Source organism: Neolamprologus multifasciatus, chromosome 4 (assembly GCF_963576455.1).
Source record: "Neolamprologus multifasciatus chromosome 4, fNeoMul1.2, whole genome shotgun sequence".
NCBI lineage: Eukaryota > Metazoa > Chordata > Actinopteri > Cichliformes > Cichlidae > Neolamprologus > Neolamprologus multifasciatus.
Genome location: NC_140442.1, coordinates 5,396,363 through 5,409,110, shown reverse-complemented (window position 1 = coordinate 5,409,110; position 12,748 = coordinate 5,396,363). Strand labels below are relative to the sequence as shown.

General features: G+C 43.2%; 1 protein-coding gene across 2 annotated transcripts in view; it reads right to left on the bottom strand.

The window, feature by feature from the left end:
• Positions 1-5,505, bottom strand: part of slc1a9 (solute carrier family 1 member 9) — a 26,919-nt gene extending 21,414 nt beyond the window's left edge. Inside the window, exon 1 of one of the 2 annotated variants that reach the window (XM_085155770.1) lies at positions 5,342-5,505. The gene's annotated coding sequence lies outside the window, so the exon portion shown is untranslated. The other variant, XM_085155771.1, reaches the window with a different exon arrangement.
• Positions 5,506-12,748: the final 7,243 nt, after the last annotated feature.

Genomic DNA, 12,748 nt, shown 5'->3' with positions numbered 1-12,748 from the left:
CACACACATATATATATATACACACACACACATATATATATATACACACACACACATATATATATATATATATATATATATATATATATATATATATACATACATATACATATACATATAGATAAAGCAGAGTTATTTCCATCAAAACAATGGGTCATGGAGGAAGAATGTGTTTGCTGTCCAATAACACGACGCGTTTCCAGTCTACCAAGAAAATTTCAGAGACCCCGCCGCTACCATCTCTCAACATTAATTGTGCATAAACACATCTGGAGAGCAGCGCGGTCGTGCCAAATCCCTGTCACAAGTATGAGCGTCACATTTACAAACAGTCTGACTCAATGAGAGTCCGACTCAATGAGATAGCTGCAATCAAACATGATTATAATCCATCAATTTGAGCAGATGGCACACAGTCGTATACATTAACCAAAAGAACAATACACAAGGGAGGATGTGTAAAAAGATACCTACTGCTTTCTGTGTTCACTTCCACGCTCTCACCTCCTGCTCCCTCTGGCCATATCTCTGCCCCTTTCTAGTCTGTGACTGTGTCCAGTCCAAGCACCAATTTGGATTTCCAGAGTTATCCCAAATTGGTGCGTATCAGGGCCGGAGAACGCCCAGCCAAGTTTCAATTGCAGAGATATAATCCTCGGTGAAGGGAGTACCGAGGAGAGGAGGGGGAGGGGGTTCCTCTTAATAGTCTTCACAAATCCTCTTTTCAATCCTTGTGCCATTCTTAGCATGAACATTGTTTGGTAATGTCAGCTGACCACATGCAATTTGCTTGCGTATGCGAATGAGAATGAGAGAAAGACGTCTCTCCCCTTTTCATCGGTGTTTACGACGACTGTCCGCTCCTTGTGTGGATTTAAATGACCACAGTAGGCGGAAAAAATTGAGCCCAAAAAGTAAAAGTTTCAAACTGAGATGCGACCAGGCTAGAAAAGGGGCTACTGCGAAGAAAATGAAGGAGTAAAGTTTAATTTTTAAACCGATAACAAGAAAAACCAAAATCCTGCTGAATGTGAAACAGACTAATACTATGAGAATAACATTATCTTTCATCCTCTCCTTTCCTGATAAGAGACCTTGAAAAAACGAATCAACAGCATGTGTCCTGAGATGAGAGCAGCAGTGATGAGTGTAAGCTGCAAAGACATCCTCAAGGACCTGATGCGGTGCTGCAAATTTGTCTTCCTTCCCCAACAGAGAGATTTCCTGCTCCAGGAAATGTCAGCGCTGCCTCAAGACAAAATGTATCTGGCCTCTAGGAAGCAACTCTTGTTGGGCTGACCTGCTGCTTTTCAACAGAGGGAAACCGAGACCATTTACAGTGTGGGAAGATTGAATTTGACTCCTTAACTTTCTAAAGTCTTCCCTGAAAAGCCCTAAACAGAATACAGAGCAAAGGGCGTGCACCACATGGAATTTCTGCTACAGCACGAATAAAATGCAAGAATTCAAGTCAGTGAGTGCAGTTTGGTCAGCCAGCTTACAGTAAAGCCAGGATTTCAGAGAAACATGACACAGGTATTACCAGTCTGCCAGGTAGGCGCATATTCCTTTGAAGAGAGAACAACTTTAAATCTTTGCAAGAGCTCTGGAAACACATGTTAGTGATAAGTGCTGAAACACAGCGGTAAAGGAAGAGGAACTTCAAAGCGAGTGAAGCCAGAGCAGAAATAAAAAAGTAAAAGAAGCACTAAACCCTGCTGGTACAGTAGTGATAGCATTGCTGTTTACATGCCCTCTTTGCCAAATACAGACACCAGACAGAAAACCTCCCACAGTGACTTTCAGAGTAATGGCGACTGGATAAACATGAGGTCCCTCAGCGTAAACGCTGCGGTCATCCATCTGATGTGTGATGATGACCTGCGCGGCGCGTGACAACCATCACAATCGGTCTTCACATGCGGTCATGCACTTACGACACATCTTCTTAATCGTCACGGCTTCCAGGGCGACGGGTCGCCACGCCAGAGTGAGTTCATCTCCCCAAAGAGCGAGCTCCGATTACTGTAAATGAGCCCGAGCAGCTGTAGATAAAAAGGTGCGCGTACAGCTCGAGAGAACCACCTCAGTTTCTGTCGCAGGCTCGTCAACCCCCATCCTCACTTCCACCCAGAGTCTTCCACATAAATAATCCGAGCATTCGATCACAGACGTTGATGCAAGAGATCAAACAGATGCAGCTCTAACTCCCCGAGCTTAACGTTCACCGCGTACAAGCTTTTTGATTTCTTCTAAAAATCAACATGCAAACGTGGCTGCCAGTAGATATACGCGACAAAAATGTACATTTTAAAATCTGAAGTGAGCAACAAAGGACCGTGAATAATCGATTTGGCCATTTGACCTGATAAAGTTGTTGCAGTCACGCAAACTATTGTTGTGAAGTGAACTTCTCTTGGTTTTTAAGCGAGTAAATGTGAGAATGTCACCTTCGCTTCTATCCGACTTTGATAAATAAACTGTAGGAGAGGCTCAACTCTTTCATGGAGAGAACTTCTGCATCCAGATGGGATCGTTGTGTGACGGCATGTAAACCGATCAAAGGTATGCGTCTCCCACTAAATCACCTGATTCACCGGTGCTTTCTACACAGACTCAATTCCCATCAATAATTATTTTGTTCTTTCAATCAATCGCATTCAAATTGACAAACACAATATCAAATTGTGCATCCATGTAAAGATTTTCCATGTGTGGATGTTACAAATATACGCTGCATTTTATTTTAAGGAACCATCTGTGCGTGCATGTGTGTGTATGTGTGTAACTCCGGGTGTGTCAGAGGATTATGTCCAATGGTTGATTGTTTGGTGTGAGCCTTGCAAACGGATCGAGATATAATCCCCATCCCGCCCCTCCACCACCCTTGTTCAGCAGAGGGAGATGAGGATGGCCACTGCAGCAAACACGATAAACTACACAACACACAACTGCCATCGCATATCTAATAAATGAAAAGACCTGGGTGCGTTATCCTGTTAGCAATATCACAAAAATGAATGAGTTGTACTGTTGTGGCTGGCGAATGTTTTGGGTTTTTTTTGCATTAATCAATGATCGTCTGGTCAGTTACATGACAGAAAATCAACCAAATAACACGAAGTCTTCCTGCTACATAAATGGAAGAAAAAGCAGCAAAGTCACACATTTGAGAAGATGACATCATCTTACAATCTGTCTCTCACTTAAAAATGACTATAAAGGTTCAAATTTGTTTTAAGCTTATAAATAATTAACTCATCATTTCACCTCTGGGTCTAATTAGTCATCAGGACAAATGGAAACTGCTGATTACTTTTCAACTTTCCTAAACAGGCATTTTAGCTCAACGGTTCAAAGACTTTTTCAAATCTTCTTTCTCCTTTGAGTTTGTGACCATGACGGCGTTCCACGACACAGAATCACCAGAACTGTATTAAAAATACACTCAGCATTTTTCTTTTACATTTATTTGAGCATAAAATACATTTTTGTTCATTAAACAGACGGAAAAAATTGGAAAATGCACAGAAAAATCTAAGTAATGTCTTAACTATATAAACTTTGAGACTGTTTCAATTGACTACAATTTAATTTGTTATAGCAGCAGTTTATAACAACTGTAGTCTTTTATGTTGAAAGGTTCAAAGATGAGACACACTGCCTTGAACAACACTTGGCGATGCTGTCGAGGAAGGCTGCCCTTTTAATAGTAAGAAACTCGAGGCAGAACCAGATTCGGCCATCTGCCGAAGGCCAATTTTGAGCCTTAAAAAACCTTGAAAGTCGTTTAACAAAACATCAGGTGGTCATTTGTATTGCAAAGATCTAATTTTACCTGAGCTGTAATTCACATTTGATTGCTGCTTTCAAACATTAACCGTGGTGGGATAAGATTGCCTGCTTCTGCTGCTAACACATATTTGTAAAGCTGCACAATAACAGTTACACTCAAAGACAAGAGATAACGCGCACATGCTGCACCGCAAAAACGCCGTAACGGCCTTCTCTCCCTACAGACGCCCGTATTCTAGATATCAGCGATGACAGATGCACAGCACGAGTGTCCGTGCACTTCAAAGCAGCGCGCTGCCAAACTCCTTCAACATATGCACAACTGCCTTTAAACACATGCCTGGTGTATGAGTTTACCAGATAGCAAAAGCAGCGGGGTTACAGTCAGTGAAGGTCAGTGTCGACCACATCAGGTCTGTACACACACACACACACAAACACGTGAGCGCACATGGGTGTCGATGCTGCCTCTTGACTTTTTGACAGGAAACTTTTGATACTAGAGAATCAAATTCAGCACCAAATTTGGATTTGATAAATGCTGTCTGATCCAACGCCTTCTAGTGCACAAAGATATCTCACTTGCATTTCCTGTCAGTTCACACAAGTTGAAGATCACCAGTAGAATGAAATTAGGCATGTCAGGAGCAGGCTCTGGATAATATTTCAGAAGTGTCCTGAGGTTAATTCAAAGGAAGTCAAGGATGTGACAAGCTGACATCAACAACTAACACTTTATGTCTCAGGTTATCTGTTGGACAGCGTTACTTATACAATAACAAGAAGAAAATCCCAACGTCTCAGAAGATACAAACAATAAATGTGGCAGCGTTATTTTGCTAAGATGTGAGAATAGGTAGAGTGAAAATGGGAGAAAAGACTTGAGTTCTCGTGTGTGTGGTGTTGTCTGCATGTGCGTGTGTGAACACATGTCAACACACAGACACGCACCCCCTCCCCTCCTCTCTCACGGACGATAATCTGAGTGCATTAATCTGTTGTTTGAACTCCTTAAGCACAGACTGTCTATCACATCTGCTCTCTTCACCCCGGTAAAGCTCTGCAGTTTATAAACTCCCCTTCTTCTCCTCTCGCTCTCCTTCCGTCTCCTGTCTTTTCCTTTTTTGATCTGTCGCCGCAATTTAAAAAATATCGCCTTCATACAGTAAATCCAGCTTCTCATTTGGCCACCAGACTTTTTTGGAAACTTCTTATTCCAGCTTTGAATCTCTCTGATCCCTCTCTGATCTTTCTTCCTCTTAATCACATCTGATAAAACATTACGGGGCCCACATGTTGAGAAACTGAAAAATCGCCCAAGCCAATGTCTTTAATGAAATAAAACCCCCCAAAACATTCACAATCTTTGCACAAAAAAAGATGAAACAAACCATTAATGTGTCTGGAAATAAACACCGAATAGTCACAAATGATGCGATAACTGATAAAGGTGACAAATGATGCAAATTTAGCGCATGTGCGCGAGGCGTGAATGATTGGAGAGGAGAATATAAAAAGATGACAACAAGGAGACGGACGAGCTTACCTGCTGTCTGTCGCTGTCTCCCTTCCGACAAGAGCGAGGCATCGGGAGAGACACGCAGAGCAGGGACGTGGAGATGATGAAGACGAAGAGGGGATGGGAGGCGAAGTCACAGTCTTTGCGTCATCTGAGGAAATTTGCAGATTAATACAACAGCTTGATGCTCTGAGCCCCTCTCCTCCCCCACCTCACCCCACTGCATCTCACCCACACTCCCATCTCCTCCCCTCCCTCCTTTCTCTCAGCCTTCATGACTGCATCTACCACAAGCCTCTTTTATATCACTTTGGTTACACTTTTGGGGAATGCACAGGCGAGAATTACCAGTGACAACGATCACACGGAAGGTGGAAGATAGATGCGAGAAACAACTTTAAAATGATTATGGAAATTCTGCAAGGAAGGAGTTTGGGGACTTTGGGGGGGGGGCATCATTATCCTCCCTTCCACAGGAGGGTGCTATGACTCTTCACTGAATGGAAGAAACCTGCTCAGCAGCTTCCCCCTGAGGGATACATTGACAGATATCAGTGTCAGTCGATGAGGCCTCAAAGTGCATGGGGGCTCAAGGGTGGAGCTGCTACATACTGCACATACAAGGGTCAGGCTTTTTCCATGAACCGTGACACTTTATCAATACACGGAGTTAGAAATAAAGTGATAAAGAAGATGAGAAGTTTCAGGTTTGTCATTCCAGAGCGCTGCGTCGTAAAGACCGGAGGCCCCAGGCTTTATGGGGAGGGGTGGAAGGGGGGGTGATTTATGAGTGTAGCATCTCAACTGTCATACATGATGTTGTATAACAACGTGACTTTGCAGACTTTAATAAGGAAGCATTCTTCGGTATCGTACGAAACCCGCACAGCCGTTTCCTTGCCAGCTTGGCAGACAGACGAAAACTAGAGTAAAATAAAAAAACTCAAAACTATAGCACTAATATAAAGGTGATTTTATAAATTGATGCACATTCAGTTAACTTCTGTGGTATCTCTAAAAGGATCGCTCATCACAAACAAACAAACAAACAAAAAACTACCAAAAAAAACTGAAATTCTGATCTGGAATCTGGACTGCCGAGCAGATGTCGCTTGTTGCTGAGTCCATTCTAATTTTAGCTTAAGGATACACAAAAACACATTCGGCAAATATTTAGGTCAGCAAGATATTCTTTAGAGTTGAACTTTAAGTGTCAATTTAAGCATATACGAGAAGAATATTAATATAAGAACAAGACTGTACAGGTGCTTTATATTACAATGTCACTTTATCCAAAAGCTAAACAAACACAACGTTTGTTTTTATTCCACAAATTGCACGAAAACGATGGATGCAACCACCGTGACGTCACGGTTTCCCGACTATGTATTTTGAAACCTCAGCATTAGCATTTTAGCATTAGCGTTTTAGTGAGAAGCGACCCAGAGAGCAGAACAGAGGGTGGTGTGCAAAGTTATCAGTTAACACTAAAAAACTTTGGCTAGCAAGCAGCATGCACAGTGTTGCTAACTCCTCAGTAAGGAAAATCGCTATTGGTTGTCCTAAAAGTCGCTAGAAGTCGCTAAATGACGTCATCACCTAATTTGCATAATTGGTCATGCTAATGTAATTGTAACCTACGCTGCTGGAGAGAGAAATAACATCGTGGACGAGACATAAAGTGAGGAAAAAACGTCCTAAATGCATTCAGAATTTATTTAGAACTACAAATTAAATTTCTTTTAGCAATTATTGTTTTTTGTAATGTCTTTCACGTCTTTTTTTAGCGACTTTTTTTAGAAAAAAAGTCGCTAGGGGGTCTGAAAACTCGCTAAATATAGCGACAAAGTCGCTAAGTTGGCAACACTGAGCATGCATGAGCTGCACAGGTGCAATCTGCTAATTAGTGACAGACTAATAACATATTAGAATTTCATTCACCACAATTGCAGCGCAAGATTCTCAGACAGGCTACACTGCTACACTGCACAGCATTTGTAGTATAATTCTGTTAACAAATGTCTAAAAGCCAAAGAGAGACATTTGACTGGTTCGGTTTAGGGAACCGAATTAGTGCAGGTAAGGTTAGTCAATGTTAATCAAAGCAGCCACATCCATAAATCTATACCTTAGGAGAGAAACTATAACCAGAGATCAAACAGTGTTTGCAACACACTGTTGCAAACACTGTTTTAATGCTTCAAAGCTGAACATCTTAATGTGGACGTCTGTGAGAACTGGCTCGCTAATGGAGTCAACCTCAATTGCTTTTTAGACAAATTGCATTGGCTTCATTTTTCTGCCTCGCAGGTTTCCACTTTTCATGTAGAGTATTTGTTATCTTTCCTTCATAAGGGCATATTTTTGATTATTACACAAATTATACATTAACAAACACTAGTTTCTACTCATAACAACATTACAGTTATAAGCCACATGTTAGTGCATTGTATACTGTATTCTTAAAGTCTTGGTATCTACTGAGTTTGATTTTTTTTTATCCGGTGCCAGCAACAACAAATTTACACTCGCACACAAGAATTTCAAACATACCCTTCCATGCACACCCACCACTCACACACAGTCCCACAGGAGGACAGATGGAGAGGGGCAGAATGGGAACAGGGGCTTGTACAACTGGGCCGGTGTTTCCATTGTGCAGTAGGTGAGCCGTAAGTCTATCCTCTACTAATTGCCAGACCAGTTCAAACACAAAGTCTGCCACTGAAATCCAATCCTACGGGTGTTGTACAGTGAGTAAAGTTTACAATGTGTAACATTTTTCTCCCGTTGGCAAAAAAACAAGGGCACATGGAAGAGGAGGTGAGGGGATGGAGGGGAACGGCGAGGGCAAAGAAGGGGGGAAACCAAGGAAGATGTGGACTGTGCCGGCGTCGGCGACACGGAGGACGTAACTGTAAATAGATCGCTCACTATTTAGGCTGCATGTCTAATCTAGGGGATCCAGACTGAATGAAAGTGTAGCCGCTGTAGGTGGACTGGGTCCTGTAACGGGACACTGAGGAGGCACCGATAAGGAGGCGAGGAGGAGTGACTGAGAGGCGATCCGCGGGAGAGAGAGGGGTGCTGTAAGGGGAGAGGTAACAGCGATGCAGATGATGTAAACAAGACGTGCAGAGTGTGTGCACGCGTTGTGTGAAGCCGTTTTGTAAACTGACAACGACCCAGCTACGTCGCACATTGCACAAAAATCCAAACCGAGAGCGACGTGGAACGAGGCCGACTGCTAGGCAATGCAACACAGCGCCAGTCTGCATTTTGCGCCCATTTGAACCTGTTTCTAATTAGGCATTAAACTGAATTACCAAACCCCGTTCTCCTAATGAGGGCTTCGGAGCTTTGATGCTCATATTCCCTCTCCCTCCCAAACTGTTTTCCCGAAGGTGAACATTCCATACGCTAATTTCAGTTTCATGCAGGAAAGACTTGTAGCCGCATGTGCTGTTTGTTTGTCAGAGCGGCAGTGTATCGGTATGGGCGTGTGTGTGTGCGTGCATTCTTTGCTTCAGTGTATATGTGCGCTGTTTGCATGTTTATGTGTGGTCTGGCTCCAGACCCTGTCACTCATCCTCTTTGACCTTTAGTAAGCTGTGAAATTCAATTTCAGGCTTGGCTTGCTTTTTGCGCTCAAACCTCCACCTGTGCTAAATATGTTTGTGGGGAAACTGGACAGCAGCTGAAGTGGCGCACACAGGGATGTCGAAGACAGACAGACAGGCAGAAGTGATGCATTCATCAATTCTAACTCCCCCATGAATGACCTCACCTTTGACCTTTACCTCTTTGCCACCGTGTCTGGCGACTGGGGCATTTCCAGGAGGCTCTGGCTAATTGGGTCAGATTGCGGAGAACGGAGCATTACGCCTGAAATTAGAAACACATGCAGCTATACCTCAGTGTGTACGTGTGTGGTAGCAATGGCAGCGCAGTTTTCATTAGAGAGGGTTTTTTTAGGGGTGAGCAGGAGGTGGAATGCGGCGGGTGTGAGGCGAGTGATGGAAGAAACGCGGAAAAGGATTGAAAATGTCAGGAAATCAGGTGAAGACACTAAAATAAGGTTCAAAGTGAGTGAAGATGGAAGAGGAAATGATGGAGGACAGACACCAGGTACCTTGGGGAGGCTGAGGATGTGTAATTGAGGCCTGACTTGGTGGCTCTGTTGTGGACAGACAGACTGAGAGCCTCGCCCTGACAGCTCGGCTCAGCTATTTGCAATAATTGCTATAATAGCTACCTTCCAATTTCGCTCGGATCCGAGTTTCAAATGCAGGAGGATGTCCAGCGCAGAGGCAACAAGCCGATGCCTGATGGCGCTGCCTGTGGGAAAGATTCATCACAGGGGCCGATGGGAGTAAGAGCGACATCTGGAAACTTCAAAATTAGAACCAGTTGAAGATCCAAAAGGTGGATCACGTGTGGAGTCAAATTCAATCGCTCCTCTGAAGAGAGAGACTCTGTACAAGGCAGCGCTGTGCTATAAAAGAAATCTGTTTGTTTTTTGTTTTTTACAAGGCTTTAATAAAAGACCGGAAACCTGTTTCAGTCGTGATAATGTCGTTTGCTGAAAATAGAAAACCACTGTACAGCATTGAATTTGCTTGCTAAATAGTGCAGCTTAACTTTAAAGGGTTTTGATGACTTAAGGATTAAGGAAAGCTTTTAATGTGACGTGTTAGAGCGGTAGTATGAAGCAAAACTTGTTCTGTGAATGAATGCCTGAGATAAACCTCTGGGTCTCCTCGGCTGCGAAGCGGTCACAGTTACATTTGCATGTCTTAAACATGCACGCGAAAGCCCGAGAAAAACGCATCCCTGCCTTTTCAGTCATCGCCTTTCTCTGACGGTGATTCCCATCCACGGCGAGCTAACGACTTTCTCTTGCTCCGTTTCTCTCAACCACTCAAACTCTCACTGATGCACCCCGAGGTGGAAATATCTAAGTGCACGCAGGGCAAGTTCAGACAGGGAAGGAGATAGAGAGAATGGTGGGAGGGTTGAACGGATTTCGAGTGGCTGACAGTAAATGCCAAGGGGTAGGAATGCCGCAAAGGAGACACCAGCGAGTGTGTACGTATGTGCGCGCAAGTGTTTGTGTTTGATTGGCAAAGACGATCCCGAAAATTCTCAGAAGATTCGCTGCTTCTACTGTACGCTGGATGCGGATAAGACAAACAAAGCGCGTGCGCGTGAAGCCATGTGCGCTTGTGCAATCACTCAGTGAGTACAAGTACATCAACGCCGCCTTCCATCTGATGGTGCTGTGTTAAATGTCTCCGACTCAGAGTGAAGACTGCACTTTAGTCCCTATACAAGAGTGACCCGTTTTAGCGGCCTGAAAACCCTCTTTTCACGATCCCCCCTTCTCTTTCTGTGTCTCCTCTCCAGGTCCCTATCTCTCCCATCCCCGAACTCTTTCATGAGCAGTCTCTCAGGGGCAGGGTTGTAACACAAGCCTGCGCTCTTTTGTCTCCATTCTTTTCCTTATCCTTTCATCTTTTTAAACATTCAGGGGGAAAGGGGTTTGGTGAGATGGAAACCACTACTTGGTAAAGGAAAGAAAGAGATAGCATGTGAGAGAGCAAGAGAGAGTGGGAGGTGGGATGAAGAGGGGAGGCAGAGTAGACCCCCCTCCCATTCCTCTCACTGCTCATCCGCCAATTTATGGCTCTCCTTTTCAACAAGGCCATTCAAGGTGGGGAGGCTCAGTGGACGCGCTGTTCTCGCAGGTCAATAGCAATGAACCCTCGTCTGGTCTGTATAGGGGTGACTTATCTGCGCCGAGGACCCGCTGAACTGTCTGTCAGCCTGGGCGTCCTCTATAGACCTCCATTGTGACTCCTACGGGCCTTGGCCGACTTTTCCCCCGAAGACCTGTGAGCGGACAGAGCGGCCAGTCAACAACTCTTATTTTCATCTTTCCAGCTTTAACAGTACATCCAAACTACTTGCATTGCAGCATTATCAAAGATCAAAGCAGCAAATATCTGCACGACTGAATGGAAGTCAAAACCATGTGAAAACACGAACTAGATCTGCATCAAATAACACATAATAACACACTTAATGAGAAATATGCGAATTAATACAGAGTGTGCCAAAACGACGTCACATTAAAATATATATTACATCCTTTGGATGCGCTCCAAAAAACAGACACCTGCTACTTTGCCTGTAGCGTCAATAAATATTTTTACTATTTCTAAGCAAGTATCTTTCAAATGCACTTTACGGTTAGCAATAAATGTATCACTGTTGAAAACCTGCAACCATACAGAAGAACATCCTGCAAAAAAACTTGCTTTCAGCCAGTGTAACATTTCTTATCAAATAAATGGAGATTAGCTGCTTGTTCTTTTTCATTCGTGCAAACGAGTGGGGATAAATCGAGGGAAAAGAATTTGAAAGATTTTGGGGGGGGTTTTGATGCAACCTTCACAAAGATAAGGCTGGTGAATACCTCGTGAAGATAAGCTGATGAAATTTAAATGAGAATTATTTCTCCTTTCGTGCATGGTAATAAGAGGAGGGAAAACTAACAAGAAATATAGACAAGGTGCAAGCAGTTACACACAACTGATCAATTTATTTGATGTCCTGAAGAAGTGAAGCACATGCAGGAAACGCAGCAATGTTTTCAATGGGTTGTGGCACATGGATTTGTCCACTATGTGCGCATGAATGGTTTTAGTCTCTATGTTGTGCAGCTGGAAGGCAGCTCCATAAATCACTTCAACCTAAGAAAAAAAGTGTAAAAAAGTGTGATGCCTTGATTGTGATGTCATGCAATCGTCACTGAATTCCTGTTATGAAGGCTCAAGCTGATTGATTTAGCAGTCCACATGCTGGTGTTTTGAAACAAGACTTGAAAAGCAAGTGATGGACTGACTGTAAAAGTAGTAGTACACTGCATGCTCATTGGCTGATAATTTGTGATTGACAGGTCACATATTGTCATTAGCTAATGACAATATGATGGATTATCGCCCCTTCTAATAATGACTATAATTCACAAAAACAGCTTTAGTATTACCTGGAACTAATGATGGAGCCCTTAAGACTATCAGGAATTTGGAGCATATGACATCATGCACACATTGCTTGGATGTGATACAACCACTATTGGTAAGGGGAAAATATATAGGGCTTCTGAACATCACTAGGTGAAGTGGATTACACCAGAAACCTCATTATAACTGCTTTGGTCATTAGCAGATTGTCTCAATCGCCCGAAGTTTGCATGGAACGCACCATCTTCTCTGCAAACACTAACTATTAGCTGATTGGCAGTAAAACATGAAGAAAAAAAATGGAAATGGATGATGTACTGCTTCAAAGCTGCATCAATTTGCTAGCAACAACAAGGAGGTTTTCGGTGCAGCACCCTCTTTGTAACCAGCGTCAGTTGGTGAAAAC